The sequence below is a fragment of the Glycine soja genome, chromosome 1, assembly GCF_004193775.1.
Source record: "Glycine soja cultivar W05 chromosome 1, ASM419377v2, whole genome shotgun sequence".
NCBI lineage: Eukaryota > Viridiplantae > Streptophyta > Magnoliopsida > Fabales > Fabaceae > Glycine > Glycine soja.
In genome coordinates, this window is record NC_041002.1 from 32,079,721 (window position 1) to 32,101,276 (window position 21,556).

Here is a 21,556-nt window from a genome sequence, read left to right on the forward strand (position 1 = left end):
ATTTATTATTAACAGCAACAAAAATAACATATTACAAACTTCTTATAAAAATAATTAAATTATAAATTACATGTTATAATTATTAAAAGTTTAAGATACTACTCCCTTCATTCTCCTTTATAAGCAAAAAAAAAAAACAATTTTTTTGTTCTCTTTTATAAGTAAATCTTGATTACTTTTGCTCCATTTAATGATATTATGTTCAAAATATCATTCATTTAATAGGGGATTATGCTTATATTAAGTTCCAATAAAGGATAAGTAAGAAAAAATATTTTTTTAAATTAAAAATACCATAATTTAATAAAATTAATTAATTTTTTAACAAGTATGAAATCAATTTTTTTCTTATAAAAGAGAACGAAGGGAGTATTACCTAAAACTTAACATCTATTAAGTAAAATTGATATTAATATAATACGCAATTTGATTTGGATTGATTCGATTTTGAAAATATTATCCAAAATCCAAATCAAATCAACCGGTATTACAAAATAGTGATAAAAAATTAAAAAATAATTGAAAAAATAATTTTTTTAAATCAATTTGTGATTTAATTTCATATCTACTTGAATTTAAACACCCCTAGCATTTAACTATTTGGAGCGCTTTGAGATGAGCATTCTTTATTTCCCCTTCTCTCCTCTTAAGGATTCCAAATTATTTGCTTTCCCATCTTTTAGATGTAGCGGTTCTGCTACAGTCGGTACTAGATCCCTTTGAGTTAGTACTCCACCGATTCTTCCTTCTTTTACTGTGATTCTTCCCCTCTCACTGTTCCAGGTTAGTTCTGTTATTGGTAGATCGAGTAATTATAAAACTAATGAGAAGAGGAATTGAACTTGGGTTTATATAATGCAAGGATATGGGTGAGTTACACCATGTAACAAGAGTTTACTTTTGCTGTCAATGTGTTTAATTTCTTCCTGTATTTCAGTGGGAATGCGTGACTTTTTACGTGGGATATCCTATAAGGGACAGCACGATACGAACACTTGTTTTGGAATCGGCTGCACGGTGCGTGTGGCAATTACACGGTTAAATTTTGAGGTAAACGTGAGGATGCCCTAGAACCGTCCACACTGGATTATTTCTTTTTATTTTTTCCATCCCAAAGTACCCTTCATTCATGCTGTGACTTTTTTCCAGTCTCCTTCCCTACAACCACCATTAAACCTGTAACAAAAATAGCCAACAGAACCATCACAGTTCTACACCACCACACTATTCCACGTACACATCTCTACTTCTTCCTCACTTGTTGCCTGTCTTATTCTCAAATGTCGTCACACTGTTCCTCGCATCGCACCAAACCTACTCCTCTGCCAAGCCTTCAAGCCACCGTGAAGACCACGACAATGACAATTTTTACGAACGAAAATATGGATTTCTTAAAGTGCGATTCTAGACTTGTGAATTTGGGTTTCTCCTTTCTAGATCTGGCGATTCTTAAGTTTTTTCTGTGATGGATTCTGATAGATTTGAGTTTTTGCCATCAGATTTGTGTAACAAGTGCAGCCTTAGAGGGAAATGAAAAAGGAAAATGTGGGACCAAAGCAAGAAGACACGTGGCAAATGAGGAAGGAGAGAGGTGTAGCATGAGGGCCAGAATAACTAACTCTAGTCTGGCTGATTTTGTGTGGTCCCGAAAGTAGTTTAAGAAGCAAAACGTGAGCAATTTTTTGACAACTACAACACTCCGGATACTCAACGTCTTACCATTGCTGCAATTCACATGGAAAAGAGGTAGTTCCCTGATTCCAAATGACTAATCAATCTACTCCATTTCAGTCATGGATTGATTTTACTCGTGCTTTAGAAATGGAATTTGGTCCATCTCCATATGAATGTACTAGATCTCAGTTATTCAAATTGTCACAAATAGGATTTGTTCACGATTATTACACTCAATTCACTGCTTTTGCAAACCGCGTACAAGGTGTTACTAGTGAAGCTTTGATTGATTGCTTTGTGGGAGGACTTAAACTTGATATTCAACGTGATGTAATAGCCCAATCACCAACTACACTACTATGTTGTATATCTCTGGCCAAGCTATTTGAGGAGAAATACTTACCTAAGCACAAGCCATTTCAAAATCCCTACCAAAATCGTAACCAAAACACAACCCCAAACACAAACATAAACACAAGCCTACCTTCTTCTCAGTCAATCAAATCCACAAGCCTACCACCCTTACTTCCAAGCCCCAGCATGAATTACAATTCTAATTTTCCAAAACCAGGAAATGTTAGAAGAATGTCACCAGCTGAAATGCAGATTCGAAGGGAGATGGGAAATACCTACTGTTGCAAATGGATGAGGATGAAAATGCTGAAGTGCAACCAGACCCACCTCCTAGAATTGAGGAAGAGATGGGAAATTTGAATTTAGACCATCACCTATCTTATAATGCCCTTAAAGGTTCCTCTGGCCTAGGAACTATGAAGTTTAGTAGTACAATTAATGGCATGGTGGTTCAGATATTACTTGATAGTGATAGTTCAGACAACTTTTTGCAACCTAGGATTGCTAATTGTCTGAAGCTTCCAATTGAATATGCTTCCAATTTCCAAGTCCTTGTGGGAAATGGAAACTCATTAGTTGTTGAAGGTTTGGTGAAGCAACTAGAAGTCATGGTTCAAGGTCATTCTCTCAAATTACCTGTGTACATCCTACCAATTGTTGGTGCTGATTTGGTACTTGGAGCCACATGGCTTGCTACATTGGGTCCTCATGTTTCTAATTATAGCCAGCTTACCTTGAAGTTCTACAAGGACAATTAGTTTGTCACATTATCACCCTAAATTATCGGGCCTTGCTCAATTTAACCAATTGAGGAGAATGAATCATACACATGCTATAGCTGAAGTTTTTACCTTGCAGTATAAGCAACAAGATGTGCCTCAGGATAAGTGGCTCGAATTACCTAAAGATATGGAACCAAATTTGGTGATGTTGTTGCATAATTATAGAAGTATCTTTGTTGTGCCTACTGAATTACCTCCTTCAAGAACTCAGAACCATGACATTCCATTGGTAAAGGATGCCAAACCAGTGAAGGTGAGACCTTATAGATATCCCCACAGTCAAAAACATCAGATTGAAGCTATGGTACAAGAAATGCTTGTTGCAGGCATCATCACACCCAACACTAGTCCATTTTCTTCACCCTTCATTTTGGTAAAGAAAAAGGATGGAATGTGGCGGTTTTGTATCGATTATAGAGCCTTGAATGCGATAATAATTAAGGACAACTTCCCAATCCTAACTGTTGATGAACTCATTGATGAGTTATATGGCTCTAATTATTTTTCCAAACTTGACCTGAGATCAGGTTATCACCAAATTCTTGCGGCTGCTGAGGATAGACACAAAACTGCTTTTAGAACTCATCAATGGCACTATGAATGGTTAGTCATGCCATTTGGGCTTACCAATGCCCCTGCTACCTTCCAAAGCCTCATGAATGATGTTTTCAAAAACTTCCTTAGAAAATTTGTCCTGGTTTTCTTTGATGATATATTAGTATACAGTTCTACCTAGAAAGAGCATCTTTTACATTTGGAACTAGTCCTTCATTTGCAGCAGAAGCACCAGTTATATGCCAAACTATCCAAATGTTCATTCAAGTTGCCAAAAGTGGATTACCTAGGACATATTGTTTCAGGCCAAGGTGTGTCAATGGATAAAGACAAAGTACAGGAAGTTTTGGATTGGCCAACACCTGTTAACATTAAACAATTAAAAGGCTTTCTCGGGCTCACTGGATATTACAAAAAATTTATCAAACCTTATGCACTAATTACAACACCTTTGACTAATTTTCTTAAGAAAGATAAATTCCTGTGGGGAGTAGATGCAGATGAAGCTTTCAACAAGCTCAAAAATGTTATCACACAAGCACCAGTTTTAGCCTACCATACTTTTCGAAGCCTTTTACCTTGGAAACAGATGCATCTGGAATAGGTGTAGGTGTTGTACTAAGTCAAATGCAACACCCTATTGCTTACTTTTCAAAAAAGCTGAATGTTAGAATGCAAAAACAATCAGCTTATGCAAGGGAATTCTTTGCTATTACTAAAGCAATAGCAAAATTCAGGCATTATTTGCTTGGTCACAAATTTGTCATCAAGACGGATCAGAAGAGCCTCAAGTCACTCACTGATCAAGTTGTTCACACACCCGAGCAGCAAAACTGGTTGCATACGTTGATTGGTTATGATTTCACCATTGAGTATAAGTCAGGAAAAGAGAATGTAGCTGCTGATTCTCTTTCTAGATCCTTTATGATGGCTATATCTCAACTTAAGTTGTAGCTGATTCCATAATTGAGGGAAGCCCTTGCACATGACAAACAATTAAGTCTAATTATGCAACTTTATTTGCAGAACAAGCCTCCAAATTTGAGTTATTCAGTTTCTGATAAGTTGTTGTATTGGAAAGGTCGTCTGGTGTTTACACGAGGCCATGAAATGGTAAAGAAAATTTTGTATGAGTTTCATAGTACATTGTTAGGAGGACACTCCGGATTTACCAGAACACTGCAGAGAATTGCTTCTCAATTTTATTGGCATGGTATGCAGTAAGACATCAAGGAGTTTGTTTAGAGTTGTCACATTTGTCAACAGGCTAAACATGATACAACATTACCATCAGGCTTGCTTGAACCACTACCAATTCCAGACCAAATCTGGGAAGATGTAGCTATGGATTTCATCACTAGCCTTCTTTCTTCCAATGGACATACGGTCATTATAGTAGTCATTGATAGACTTTCCAAGTATGCTCATTTGGCTAGTTTGAAGTCTGACTTTAATAGCAAACAAGTTGTTGAGTTGTTCATGAAAACTATAGTAAAGCTGCATGGATTTCCAAGGACAATTGTCTATGATCGAGATAAGGTGTTTACTAGTCATTTTTGGCAACACTTGTTTAAGTTGTGTGGCACTACTTTGAAATTAAGCACTGCATACCATCCGCAAACAGATGGGATGTCCGAGGCTTTGAACAAATGCATTGAGATGTATTTAAGGTGCTTTACCTTTGAGAATCCTGAGGAGTGGTATAAATTGTTGCCTTGGGCAGAATTTTGGTACAATTCTTCCTTTCATCACAACACTGATATAACTCCTTTCAAAGTAGTTTATGGTCGCGAGCCACTTCCTTTAATCAAGTACACATTCAACAATCAAGACCCTCCCAGTGTTCAAGAACAACTAATGCAAAGAGATGCTGCAATCAGTAGATTGAAGGTGAATTTACAGAAAGCACAACAACATATGAAGAAATATGCTGATGCAAGAAGAAAGCCTTTTCAGTTGGCAATTGGTGACATGGTATTGGTGAAACTTCAACCCTATAGGCAGCATTCAGTGTCCTTGAGAAAAAATCAGAAACTTACACTGAGGTACTTTGGGCCATTTCCTGTGATTGAGAAAATTGGGGGAGTAGCCTGCAAACTTCTCTTACCTCTGTCTGCTAGAATCCATCCGATTTTTCATTGCTCTTAGTTGAAATTATGTAAAGGAGATCATGCTCAACCTTATGTGCCATTACCTATCACAAATTTTGAAATGCAACCTATTTTGCAACCAGAAATGGTCTTACAATCAAGGGTCATTCTCAGGAACCACCAACAAGTGCAACAACAACTAATTAAGTGGGAAGGTCTTGAAGATGATCAAGCTACATAGGAAGATACTTCATCAATTAAACTTGCTTTTCCTGACTTCGACCTTGAGGACAAGGTTTCTTTTAAAGGGGAAGGTAATGTAACAAGTACAACCTTAGAGGGAAATGAAGAAGGAAGGTGGGACCAAAGCAAGAAGACACGTGGCAAATGAGGAAGGAGAGAGGTGTAGCATGAGGGCCATAATAACTAACTCAAGGCTGGCTGATTTTGAGTGGTCCCGAAAGTAGTTTAAGAAGCAAAACGTGAGAGAGGGGGGGGGGGGGGCGGTTATTATGTGATATCATTTCTTTCTTCTTTTGGGGTTCCTGTTACTTTTCTCTGTTATTCCTTTCTACAATTTCTGGCATTATACTTTTGCAATTCACGTTGAGAATTTTCCTTTAATCAATACAACTCCTGTTTCCATTTCATTTTCTTGTTGCTTGTGGTATCACTGTTACAATCTGGTTGCACCTAAGAGCATCGGTGACATTCGTGGAAGAAGACCATATCAATGGTATCGGTAAACGAAGGTAACTACGACAGATTCCCGAGCGCGGCGTCAAACCAGCTACTTCGGCGCGCCAAGCTTTCAAGCCACCCCAAAAGGTTTTGTTGTCATTGCATTCGCGAATGGCAAGTGGATGATCAAATCTACGTTTTCTCAAGTGTTGTGCGTTTAAATTTGGATTCACAATGGATTCATGGTGGTTTTCACTTGGTCGTGATCGTGGTGGTGTTGCGGTTATTTTATTTTTATTTTGTTCTTTGTAATTTTTCGCCCTCTAAAAAATTATCTTGCATGAAACATGTTCAGATCAATGAGAAACATTGATCGTATTATTTTTGTTCTCTGTAAAAAAAACAATTCTTTGTTGCATGTTCATCATTGTTGTATCATAATAATAAACTAAGGTGGACAATTTTCTAAGACATTTTGTTGATCTAGGATTCATGGTTGGGATTCATAAAAAATCGATTCGGTTCATGAATGATGTTTTTATTTATTTATTAGAGTGTGTAAGAGAATGAAGATGAAGGGATGGAGAGGGAGGGGGAAGAAGGGATGGATAATTTTGGAAAGAGGTAATAGAAAACAAAGAAATGAAATCTTATTTCTGTGTGGTATCTCTTGGATAGACCCTTAATTATTTTAACCATTGATTATCAAGGATGCACATCTAACGGTCTCAATCCTTCTCACACCGTGCATACCAATTAAGGGGTACGCACGTTAGCCGTGGTCCCCAACAAATCTACTTACTACTTCTACTTCTTACCAACTTCAAGTCTTCAACTGTACCACGTGTCACACTTAGAAAACATGTTCCCCTTCTTCCTTCTCAATTATTTCGTCTTCGGTTCTCCCCTCATACTGCCTTTTTCACTTTTTTTTTTCTTTTTCATCTCTCTTGCTCTTACGTTGTCATCTCTCTCTCTCTCCTCCCTTTCCATTTTTTTTTTATTATTTTGCTTTTCATTTTTCTATTCTATATTATATCTATTACCTATAAGAAAATAAATTCTCTTTTATTATTTATCTTACTCAATTTTTTCTTTCTTCTTTTTCAGTTTTTTCTTTTAACATGTATTTTTTTTTTATACTTTTTTTCCTTTCCTTTTTCACTTCATATTTTTATACTTTTTCTCCTTTCTTTTAACACATTTCATTTTATATATTTCTTTTTCTCCTATTTTTTTACATTTTTTTCTTCATATTGAAACTTATACGATTATTTGTGTAATAATTACATTACAATTTACTGAATTTAATATTCATTTTAGTTATTTATATTAAATTATACAGAAATTTATTTATTTATAATATTATAAATATAAATATTTATATTATGATGCCGAAATTTTTGAGTTAAAAATTTATTTAAAATTTTAACTTTATGTTTAATAACTTCACATATAAACAATTTTTTGATTAATTGTTATACAATAATGCTAAATTTTTATACATAAATATATAATAAAAGAGTAAAATTAAATTATTAAGTATACTTTTAATACAAAATAATTTTCAATTACTTCACCAATAATATCATACTAAATTGAGTTGGTTTTAATTTTTTATATGACAATATGAGAAGTATCATTTATAATATCTTGCTAAAATTAAGTACAATTATCATGGATGACAAATATCTTTCTCCAAATAATATTTTAAATCCTATAAAGTCATTTTTACTTCAAAACCATGTAAAATAATTTTAAATAATTTCATAATTAAATACTTTATTGAATAATATTTATATTATGAAGTTGAAATTTTTAAACTAAACTTGAATTTTTAAGGGAGTTTAATTCAATTGATTGAGTTTATCATGTAGGATCATTATGAGCGACAAATATATTCTTTTTAGGATTTAACACAACTTTATATCTAAGACTCAATAATTTCTTTTTTACTTTTAAATCCTATAAATTTATTTTTACTTTTGTGTAAAGTAATTTCATAAATAAATATTCTGTTAACTAATATTTATATTATGAATTTGAAATTTTTATACTAAAATTTAATTAAAGCAAGTTAGTATATTTATTATAAATTAATATTTTGACTCTAATTAAATAAATATAATAAATGTAGTTATTTAAAATATTTGTTATAAAATAATATTTTAACTCTATGCTTAATATCTTAATATGGGAAAATTTTGGTCGATTAATATTTATATAATAATATTAATGGAAGACAATCTTGCTCGACTAAGTAGGATAATTATGAACAACAAATATATTTATCTAGGTATTTAATACAATTATATACTGAAGACTCAACATTTCTTTTACCAAAACAATTTTTTAAATCCTAGAAAATCTTTATTTTACTTAGAAATAATATAAAATAATTTTCAATAATTTTATTAATAAATATTTTCTTGAATAATATTTAGGGTGAATTTTTTTAAACTTTTAAAAAAGTAATTTTTAATATAAGTATTTTTTTAGAAGTAAATAAGATTTATTTTTTTAAGTGAAAAACTGTTAATTTTGAGTAAAAACAGTTTACAGAACAAACATTAGAAAACTAGAAAACAACTTATTTTAAAAAATAAGCTTAAACAAACTCATTATTATTTTGAGGTTAAGCCTATTTATACTAAAAAAAATGTAAATATAATTAGTAATATATTTATTATAAAATAATATTTTGACTCTACGTTTAATAAATTTAGATACAAAAGTTTTATTGATTAATATTTTTATAATAATGTTAATTTTTTATATAAATATATGTTAAATATATTATAATAAATTTATTCAATATATTTTTTATTAAAAAATAGTTTTAAATTACTTCATTATAATATCATAAATTAAGTTACTTTTAGTTTTTTTTATTATAAAGACCATAATCATGCTCGAGTCAAATATGATTATTATAAGTGACAAATTAATTTTCTTTGAATATTTAACACAAATACATAACCAAGACTCAACAATATTCTTTTATATATATATATATATATATATTCTCTAAAATCTTATTCTACTTAGAAATTGTATAGAATAATCTTAAATAACTTCATAAATAAATATTCTTTTGAATAATATTTTTTTATGAACCTGAATTTTATAGACTATTTTTTTTTAAAAATATAATTAGTTAATATATTTACTAAAAAATAATATTTAATATTTTGAATCTATATTTAATAACTTCATATGCTAAAATTTTGTTGATTCATTCTAATTTATAATGTTAAATTTATATATAAGAAATATAATAAAATTAATTTATTAAATATGTTTATTACAAAAAAAATATTTTAAATTACTTCATCAATTATATCTTTGATTAAGTATAGAAGTTTTTTCATAGTAAAGTCCACATCTATTAACCATTATAGACGACACTATCTTTATCATGCTTACGACATATAATACAGTTATAAATCCTTCATGAAAAATTGATTGAAATATTTAGACAAAAATATTATTCTTTTTAACTTAATGCATTTTCTTCTCACTGGACCAAAATAATACTAAAAATTTATCACAACTCATTTTACACAAGTACTTATTAATGAAATATAAATTGTCTATTATTGAATAAAATAATAATTTATCGCTCTCCATTGACTTTTGTAGGATCTCTTTCAACCACAAAACTCGTACTAAGGCCTTATTTAAGGGATTTCATCTCAATTTCACTTAAATCAACATATTGCTAAGTAATATTTGATTTAAAAAATGTGTATTTTATATAATTAAATCTTAGACATTAACCTATTTGAAGCATTGTTTATAAATTATATTTTTTAGCATAAATTCCTCATATGATTTAATAAAAATTTTAAATGAAATAAGAAGTATCTTTGAGATTATAAATAAATATATTTTATTTACTTGAATGACTCTTTTATGCATTTATCGGGAACTTAAACTACTAATTATATTTGTCTTCAATATAAAAATTTAAGTTCATAAACATGTGTATTTAAAATATGCATGAAAACAAGTGCCCCATGCAAATACACACATATCTTGGACTACTTTTGCTGGGTTTTTTTTTTTTTTTGTATTAAAACTTTTAGAGACATTTATTTATTTGACACTAACTATTGTAATGTTTCAAGTTACTATTTTAATAAAATTTAGAGACACTAACTATTGTAATGTTTCAAGTGCCCCATGCAAATACACACATATCTTGTACTACTTTTGCTGGGTTTTTTTTTTTTTTATTAAAACTTTTAGAGACATTTATTTATTTGACACTAACTATTGTAATGTTTCAAGTTACTATTTTAATAAAAATTATATAACATTAGCTAGGTCAGTAATACTTATTAAACAATCATGTTTTTATTTATTATGGTGGTTAAGCAACAAATGTATGTTTAATATTTATTTTTAAGCAAATTATATAAGGGGCCACTAAGATAGACCCACTTGAAAAATAGAATGTCTATGTTAGCACTCAACACCTTTTTACTTGACTAAAAAACCATGATCTCTTTATTTAACATCAGCCCAAAACAAAGGATAAACTTGTATTTTTATCTAATTTAAAAAAAAGAAAAAAACTTTTCTCTTTCACACGCTCTAATCCATGTTGCAAATCTTTGTTTCCTCCATTGACAATACCTCCAAGTGGTGAATTTTGCATACAAGGCCTCCAATCAGAGACCTCCCATAAGTGATGGCAGTAGCAACTTAGCCTTCTTTGCAGTTCCTCCTTTCTATTTCTATGACCCTAACCTTCACCCACTGCAGGGCCTTAAATTCGAAAGGCGACACATGATAAACCACTTTCTGAGTGATATTTTTTGTGAATTTTTGTGCCATTTTGCATGCATTTTCATGGCAGAACTCACATTTGGACACTAGTTTTGTATTGGAAAAGTATAGCCACTCAATTAAATGAAAGAGTTGGATATTGCATGATTTTATGAAGATTTGAAGACTCTGCACTTGATCACGATTGTGGTACACTTACCACGACCATGGTAAACAACACGACCACAATAAAATGATAATAGCCCTCTAAACATCGTTAACAATCTGAAAATGGTCGTGGTAAATTCACACATAGTTGTGATAAATTCATGAGGGTTATGGTCAATCATGAGGACCGTAGTCAATCCACAATGCTCCAAAGCTTCAACATCACTTCTGACCACAGTCGTGGTAGATTTCACCACAGCCATAGTGCATCTTTTCAGACTGATATCGTTAGGAAGTTATAAATACTAGACTTTGTAAAAAAAAGAAAAAAATCTTTTGTTCACTTTTATCTTTTGACGAATTTGAGGGTTTTTGAGAGCTATGAAGCGTTGACAACACTGTTAGGACAAATCATGATCACCACTTCTACCTATTGATATCTCTATGTTTATCTCATATAGTGTGACACCCTCTACCCCACACATATATGTACTAATATTAAAAGGAATAAGAATACAAAATTAATTAATAGTTTTTAAAATACATTTAAATAAAAACATTTCAAAAGGGTAAAAGACTCACATTTACTTTTCTAACATCATAATAGAATGTGTCCAAATAAATAATAAAATCATCTCGACTCAGAATAAGGCCGTCAAAGTTTACAAAAGAAATTTTGTTAAATCAGTGAGGTAAAATAAAATAAAATAACATCATGCGATTAAAATAAAAATTCATCCCCAATGTCACATCCTATCAGAGCATTGTGTCCCAACGTCTCTAGCACGAGGTTCTTTAAAGTCATCCACCTAGTCATCTGCTCCCACAAACACAAGGTTCGAGATCATCACAGGATCCAAACACAAATAGCACAAAGGAAGTGAGTTATCACATTTCTAAAAAAAAATACAAATAAACAAAGACGCAATCAAAATAAATTATGAAAGTATTTATAACATAACTCAACTTAATACAATCCACGCCACTTCACCACTTTATCATTTAAAATTCATTTTTCAATCACCAATCACATTACACATGAATCACACACTCGGGTCAAGACGAAATAACACTCATCAATTTCATAATAAACAATTAGAAAGCGTTATGCAACAATTATACTAAGACTCAAGCCTATATGCAATGTGGTACCATGTCAGTGAAAAACCACCCTGGGGCGCTTAGGAGTACATAACAAGACACACCACACAATGGATATGTCAGGTCACTCTCACTAAGTAAAATCATAATTAGTGAAATTTTGGCTCCACAATTTGGCTCCACAAATTCAATTTCAAATTCAAGTGAAATTTGAATAGAAATTCAGATTTTCCTCCAATTTTGTGTGACACTTAGGCTATAAATAGATGCCACGTGTGTGCATTTTTTCAACTTTGATCATTTGAGAATTACACTTCAAAGTTCAGACCTCTTTTGAGGCATAAAATTTCGTGCCCCTTTTCTCCCTCTCCCTCCACTCATCTTCTCCTACCTTCAAGCTCTTATCCATGACTTCCTATGATGGTGAGCTTCTTCTTGACTCATCTTCTCCTTGAAGTGGCATCTCCAATCATCTTTCTTCCTTCTCCATTCCGCTACCATGATCTTCAAGAAGCAAAGGACTCCATTGATGAAGAAGATCTAAGGCCTACAAGCTCCACATGGAGCTACATCAAGGTCCAACCCCTAAAACAATTTTTGCATACAGACACTGCTCATGAATTATACAATATCCACACACACACACACACACACACACACACACACACACACACACACACACACACACACACACACACACAACACACACACACACACACACACACACACACACACACACACCACACACACACACACACACACACACACACACACACACACACACACACACACACACACACACACACACACACACACACACACACACACACACACACACACACACACACACACCACACACACACACACACACACACACACACACACACACACCACACACACACACACACACACACACACACACACACACACACACACACACACACACACACACACACACACACACTCTCTAAATCAAGCTACAAGCTACATTATTTTCAATCAAAAAGAGTTTCTGCAACAATTAAATTTAAAATTACATCAAAAGAAATATTAATTACTAGGCATTAACTTTACAACTTTCTTTAATTTATTATTTTATTATTATAATATACATACATACATACATATACATATATATATATATATATATATATATATATATATATATATATATATATATATATATAACATGTTGATCATCATCGTGGGAAAATACAAAAATAAAGACAATAATTTGTATAAAATAAATAATTAATGAGAATATTATTTTAGAGTACAATTCACGTGAATAAAAAAACTCAATTTTTAGGATTCATACTCAACACAAAAACACATCAATTTCATGACAAATTCTCATTGGGACATCAATTGGTCTGTCAAACATGTATAATTCACAGTTATAATTGTAAAGATAGAATCAAAATTTGCAGAAACACCGCAAAAACTCATTCCAATTGATACTCTAAAGATCCCTACACATGTTCTCACTACTCCCTAATTGTGAATAACTCATCCCTTACCTCTAAGCAAGCTCACATGTGTAGTCCAGTAGTGATAGCGGCGTATCTAGCAGTTTCCTAAGATTCCTCAACCTTTTCCTCTGTTTAGGGTTTCCAAGCGCTAGAGAGAAGAAGAGATTATAGCCTTCATTTTACTGTCAAAGTGTGAGACTAAATTTTATCTTCAAAAACATTATTTTGCAAATCCCAATGGTGCGAATGTGCGAAAATGTATTCCTAAACTTATGTAAAAATTTCATGACGATCCAACGGTTGACAATTCTAGGATCATAGTTTTACTCAGAAAAATTTTGGGTGTCTGCAAGAAAAGGAAAAGCTCAGTGTGAGGGATATTTCTTCTACCATAGAAATTATCTTAAAAATCCCAACGATGGGTCTGTGTGGAAATAAGTTACGAACCTCTTGTTCAAATTTCACGATGATCTAATGGTTAAAAAGTCTGGGATAGTTGTTTTACTAAGATAGGTTTGAGTAATGCGGGAAAAAGAGAGGGTTTTGGGAGGGGGAGAAGGAAGAACGAAATTGAGAGGAAGAGGAAGCATAGAGACTATCGTTAGTCTCAAAATGGACCTAACATGTCTCTATTTATAGTTGGGTACTCTCAACCTAATATTTACTCTATTTTTCATTATTTTTATTATTTTATAAACAAAACTATTTTATTTGCTATCAAATGAATAAATAAAATATCCTTTTCATTTTTCTTCAAACCATTATTTTAATTAATAAAGTTATTTATCCTTATTTATTTAATTACAAAAATCTCATCATTTTTAAAACTATTTATTTTAAATAAAAAACCTTTTTAATTTATTGACGAAAAATGGGGTGTTACATATAGGATTGCTAGTTTTGCTTTGATCATGAGTGGTTAGCCCCCCTAGTATGGGGATTATGGTGTAATTGTTAAAATGTAATTCTATCTTTATTCTTAATGGAATTTCTCATTGTTTTATGTTAATTAATTATTTTCCTTATTTTTACTATTTATTTGAAACCGGTCATTCTGATACTTAATCAATTGCATAGTAGTGATCATCTACATGTAATTGGTAGATCTAGGTAGAGAATGTTTTGCACCAAATTATATAATTAAACTATTTAGATAATCTCCAATAGAATAGTTAATCTTTAATTAATCACCCATAAAATTGATTTTATCATTTGACTTAAATTGATAGATTCATGATCATTCGGGTATTGATTTAAGGCAAAGAGCATCTTCTGACCTTGATCATAAACTTTAGTTGATTTTGGGAATTGGTAATTAACTAGGGAAGGAATTTCATTAGGACTAGGTTGGGGGAAATTAGTACTACTAAGTTATAACCCATGGACATTCTTATCATCACTCAAAAACTCTCTTTGCATTTGTTAATTTGTTTTCTTCTAAAAACCAAAATCCATAAAAATATTTAAATCCTCTTTTTAATCACCTTCATTGTTAGTTTAATAAACTTGACTAATTGGGAATACAACTGGTTCTTCAGGTTTGATATCTGGGCTTTCGAGTCCATGATTACTATTGCGTAAGGTACACTTGACCTTGTATAAGTCTTACATATTTTATGCATCAATGCGTCAAAATGGATCCTCTTGGACATGGACAACATCCTCCAGCACTGGGATCCCACGCTCATCTATACTTGGTTCCACATCATTTGCAACTAGGACAACTTAGTCACTTGAGTTTATCCTTTCTATTTGTTTAGTTTCCTTTTGTTCTTTTCATACATATTGAAACACAATCCTTTGGTCTTATAATCACTGATGTTGGATATGATTGTTGTTGTGTGTTATGGGTTTTTTTGGATGTCACAGGGTGGTGATCTTGTGGGGGGTTGCAAGGCTCCAAGTATCGATCAATTTTTTTTGTATAACTTTGTGGGTACTTAAAATTGGTGGCAAGGTTTACTAGTATATAAAATTGGGTAACATATATATATATATATGTGTGTGTGTGTGTGTGGGGGGGGGGGGTGTGTGTGGTGTACATGTGTCGCAACCTACCCTTCGGCGGGAGAGCGACGCGAGGGCTCACGGGTGCGTCTTCCATGGGAGGAAATTGCGCTGAGTCGCCACCAACGTTTATTTGAGGAAAACGTCGGAAAAACTGGAAAAGGATGTGGTCTACGAACTTTAAGTGTGAAAGGTTCGGGAGTTGTATTTACGCATGCGGAAGGTATTAGCACCCAACGCGTCCATCACAAGGGACGACAACCTTTAATAAGTGTGCATAGATGACTTCAATTTGTTTTATTTTCCTTTTTACGTTTTTATGTCTTTTTATGCCTTTTTGTATTTTTTATCTTTTTGTGGTCGACAAGGGTGTTTCCCTTGCTCCTACGTATTCCTCAATTGTGATAAGGAAATCTGACCTACGTAGTTCTTTCAAAAGGGGCGAATCAAGTGATTCTTTTTACTTGGAAGGGGGTCATTTAAGGCGTTGGACCTTAAAATAATCCATTTTACTTGGTGAGAAAGCTAAGGCATTGGACCTCTAACCATCTCACAAGGTCGACAAAAGCGGGGCTTTTGCTCCTACGTATCCTCCATCGAAGAGGAAATCAGACCTACGTAGTTCTCGCAAATGCGGTAAAGTTACATGTTGATTTTATGCTTTTGAACGGTCCATGTTAACCAATAAAAGCAAAGAGGACCGTTTAAGGCGTTGGACCCTAAAGCGATTTTCAGTGATTTTTACGGACAAAGCTTGATTTGTGAGTTGATTTTAGCCTTAGTTTCACTTTGATTATTAGTCAATTCATTCAAGGAAACTTCCAAAGAAAAATGTCCGATCGAGTTTTTTTGATTATTTTATTTAAAGATATTTTGATTATTTTATTATTATTTTGCCTTTTTTGGTTTAACCGAGGTTACAACGTGAACGATCGGTTAGATTTTGTTTTAACAGTGATTAAACGAGATTACAACGCAAATGATCAGTTGAAATTCATTTTATCCTTTATTAGGTGAGAAAACGGCTTAAAAGATCGGTTAAAGCTCGTTAAAAACGGAAGAAAAAGAAAATGAAATTGAACGAAATAAAGATGAAAGCCAAAAAAACAAGATGAAATTCTGATACCAGGGGACAGATGTCGTACAGGATGTCACGACATCACGCTTCAGAACATGCAGATTGTATGTGTCCGTATGAACAGATTAAACAAGTAAATAACACAAGAGAATTGTTAACCCAGTTCGGTGCACCTCACCTACATCTGGGGGCTACCAAGCCAGGGAGGAAATCCACTCTCAATAGTGTTAGTTCAAGGTCTAACAACCCCTGTTTACAACCTTCTCACCTAACCACTACCCGTGCGATCTCTACCTAAGACCCAATCTTAGATATGAGAACCTCTGCTCACTCCCTCTCACTCACACTCCCGTGTTTACAATTAATTCAAAGACACTCCAGAGATCAACTCTGTACAAAAGGGATCAACCCTACACAATAGAGATCAACTCTACACACAAGAGATCAACTCTACACACTCAGGTCCAACACTTGATGTTAGTATACCATCAAGGTGGCTCACAAAAACACTCAAGTCCCAAAACACACAAAATAACTCTTTCAATCCCCGGACTTGGTACAGAACTCGTGCAGCCTCCATGATTATATAGCCGTGTACGATTCTGGGCTGCAAGTTCTTGATGCTGGAGGAGATCTATCTTCTTCTGAAAAATCTGCAGTTAAAGAACTAAAAGATAACTTTTGATCTTTTAGTTTGAATCTTTAATCTTTAATCTTTAATCCCTGAACGAACTCTTCTACTTTGAAATTCGAACTTTAATGATCTTTTAATTCGTTCCTAAAGATAGATCTTCTAATCTCTTGCTAACTGCACAATAATCTGTTAAAGATATAACAGATTTATATGTCCAGTATTATCGGGCCAGATGTCAGGACATCGTATCCGACATCTTGGATCCTGCAGCTTCAATGCTTCACTTGACTTTTATCTTGCATTGTACAGCACTTCCAGTATTCTCGAGCAGGATGTCAGGACATTGTATCCGACATCGTGGATCCTTCAACTTCAATTCATCACTTGACACTTTATCTTGCCTTGTGCATTATGCAGCCCGATCTTATTCCTTGACATAACGTTGGACATCATGTGCAGCAACTCCAGCTTTCCTTCATTGTCTAAGTGCTTATGTTTTAACAAAATCTTAGCCAACCTTTTTAAACTCAGTAGTGCTAAGCACTAACACAAGAAATGAATTAAAAGTCTTGGATTTGGAAACTTACCTGTTGAAGAACGAAGAACGGATGAAGAACGGAGGAAAACCTTCACGGATTTGCTTACGGAAACGTCTCGGAAGCGTTACAGAAGCACCTCGGCTTGGATTTTCTTCACGGAAACAATTTTTTTCACCTAAAACAGTTGAAATGCATAGTCAGGGGAATCAGGGACCCTTAGAACAGTCCCCTTTTGCCTTTTTATAGGACAAAGGGGGAGGAGGTTGCCGCCTAGCTTGCCCAGGCGAGCTGGGTTGCTTCCTTCAGAAGCAATCCAGCTTCGAAAAATAGTCTGGAATGCCCAAATCAAAATTTGAAAATTGCTATTTGCACCTCCCATTTTAATAAGTTCACCCTTTCTTTCGTAATTTACGAAAGCTTTATGGAAGCCTATAGGACTTTATTTTCTTCTTTTTTCCCTTCCTTCTCACCCATATTAAGTGAAATATGCTTATTTAGGGTTATAGGAATTTTACGGAAGCATTACGGGTGTCTCGGAAGCCCATTTTTTAACAAAACGGGGGAGGTGGTTGCCACCTAGCTCGCCCAGGCGAGCTAGGTTGCTTTCACCTTAAGCAAGGAAATGCCCAAAAACACCTAGAAGGGCCCATATTTGAAAATTACTATTTGCACCCCCATTTTACTAAATACACCCCTTTGCCCTTTTTTTGCTGATTCTTTTTCCGTAACGTTATGGAACTTCACGAATTACGTAACGATACTTGTTTTCTTTCTGTAATATCACGAAAATTTACGGATTACGCAACCATCCCCTCTTCAACTTCTGGAAGGTTACAAAACTTTACGGATTGCGCAATAATGTTTCCTTTCGACTCCCGACATGTCGCGAAACTTCACAGATTGCTTAATGATGGGTGTCAAGTTCCTCGAAGCGGTCAAGCGAAGGTTGCATGCCATCAAACACTGGTCCCCAGACAAAATTAGGGTATGACAGTTGCCCCTTTTTACTTACCTTTTATCGGAGATAGGAGGAAAGTAAAGATAAAACACTGATTTCGTCCGTCTTAGCCCTTTTCCGTAATTAATCTATGATGACTCCCGAAGGCCATCCTTTGCCCATCATGGGGATTTAATTGATCTCAATCACAATAGTTCCAACCCAAAACGATTTGAAATAATTGACTCCCGTCTCTCCTTCTTCTTTCTCTGCACAACACAAAACAAAACAAACAAACAAAAAATAACATAATATATACGTATACACATGTTTGGTGAAGGAACCGATTGGGAAAATAACAAAAACCGTATTTTCCCCTCACCGGAGGCTCCGTACTTGATAACGGACGATGCATGAACAGCGCTAGGCAATCAATTCATGGGGCTCCGAATAAGATTTGATGGTGGAGGATGCACGAACAGCGCTAGGCAATCTATTCGTGGGGCTCCGGACTCGATGGTGGAGGATGCATGAATGGCAATCAATTCATGGGGCTCCGAATAAGATTTGATGGTGGAGGATGCACGAACAGCGCTAGGCAATCAATTCGTGGGGCTCCGGACTCGATGGTGGAGGATGCATGAATGACAATCAATTCATGGGGCTCCGAATAAGATTTGATGGTGGAGGATGCACGAACAGCGCTAGGAAATCAATTCGTGGGGCTCCAGACTCGATGGTGGAGGATGCATGAATGACAATCAATTCATGGGGCTCCGAATAAGATTTGATGGTGGAGGATGCACGAACAACGCTAGGCAATCAATTCGTGGGGCTCCGAACTCGATGGTGGAGGATGCATGAATGACAATCAATTCATGGGGCTCCGAATAAGATTTGATGGTGGAGGATGCACGAACAGCGCTAGGCAATCAATTCGTGGGGCTCCGGACTCGATGGTGGAGGATGCATGAATGACAATCAATTCATGAGGCTCCAAATAAGATTTGATGGTGGAGGATGCACGAACATCGCTAGACAATCAATTCGTGGGGCTCCGGACTCGATGGTGGAGGATGCATGAATGACAATCAATTCATGGGGCTCTGAATAAGATTTGATGGTGGAGGATGCACGAATAGTGCTAGGAAATCAATTCGTGGGGCTCCGGACTCAATGGTGGAGGATGCATGAATGACAATCAATTCATGGGGCTCCAAATAAGATTTGATTTTAGGACCGAATGGTCCACCGGGTTCTTTCACCTAAAAGGCAAAGATGCCTTAGCAAAGAAAAATAAATCATTCACGAGAGCACCATATTTCAGAGAAACAATATGCATATGCCAAAATAGTTTTCCTTGTAACCGAAAATGAAAGGTAGGATGTCAACGTTTAACTTTTAAATGAACATTCAGGGGAAACGTCGGGTCAAACTGAAACTGGGAATAAAATCACTCATGGTGTATAAAAAACTCACACAGGTAAGTGTTTTACCCTAATTCCAAACCATAGTTGCACCATGACTTTATTTTGCACATGATTTCCTATCGAACCAAAAGATTACACGCGCGATCATGGATCAATAGGATTTTCTCGAGGGTAGTGTTTCGGTCTTTTCCTCTTTGTTTATGAGGGGCGGGACATCGCCAGTCGGGAGCGACCTTGAATGGAAATCCCAAAGGAAGAACCACTTCAAAATGGGTTTTCCCTTTACCGGCGGTCTTTTACCTCACCGAAAATTTATCTGGTTCGAAGATCTTCTGTTCTCTTTCTGGTTTCCTTTATTGATCGGGAATTATTCTGTTTTCCTCCGATCTTTTCCTCTTTACTTTCTTCCGATATTCGATTGGGAATCCTTCTTTTCCTTTTCTTTTCTTTCTTTTCATCCGATCTTTGATTGGGAATTCGGGTTTTAGCATTCGTTATTCACTCTCCCTTGAGGAGATTCTGCTGTCCTCTTCTTCGGGGGAAAGGATGAGGATTCTCTTCATGGGCCAAGGTTCAAGGTAGCTTAAGGTTGTGTCTCAACATGGTCTTTTCATCGTGCGTGCCCGATTTTGATATTTGGGGCAAAACAAATTCGTGTCAGGGTGTCGGTTTCGGGTTAAACTCCCATATTATTTCCACGAGGCGCGCGTAACAATGATGATTTGGAAACAACATGCAAAATTAGTCATGCATACAACTAGGTGGGTACTTAAGCATCCAGCTTATGGCATTATGATACTAAGGCTTGGGATTTATGCAAGTAGACCCAACGTTTCCAAATTATGTTCTTTCATTGGTTCAACGAATCCATCCATTCTTATCTCGGTTATTTTGGAAAATAAACTCTTAGCGTCAGTTTCTTGTTTCCAAAAGATATGTTTGCTCTCTACGAATGATTTATTCTTCCTATGACCATAACACGCCGACCTTCGAGGTCTTTCTTTCTATTTTCTTTTTGTTTCATTTTTTCTTATGCATGTTTGCAAAAAACTATACATCCATCGCTATCTATGAGAAAAGCTTTTTTTCTGTGCACCTACGTTCCTATACATGAAAAAAACTTTTTTCTCTATATACACACACATTGACAAACTCTTTCTCTCTATACCGACATGGTCTATATAAAATCTCTATTCCTTTTCAAAGATTTCTTTTCCCCTTTTCAATATACACTCGTTTTATATAAAAATTTCCTTTATATACACTCATTGCTCATATACA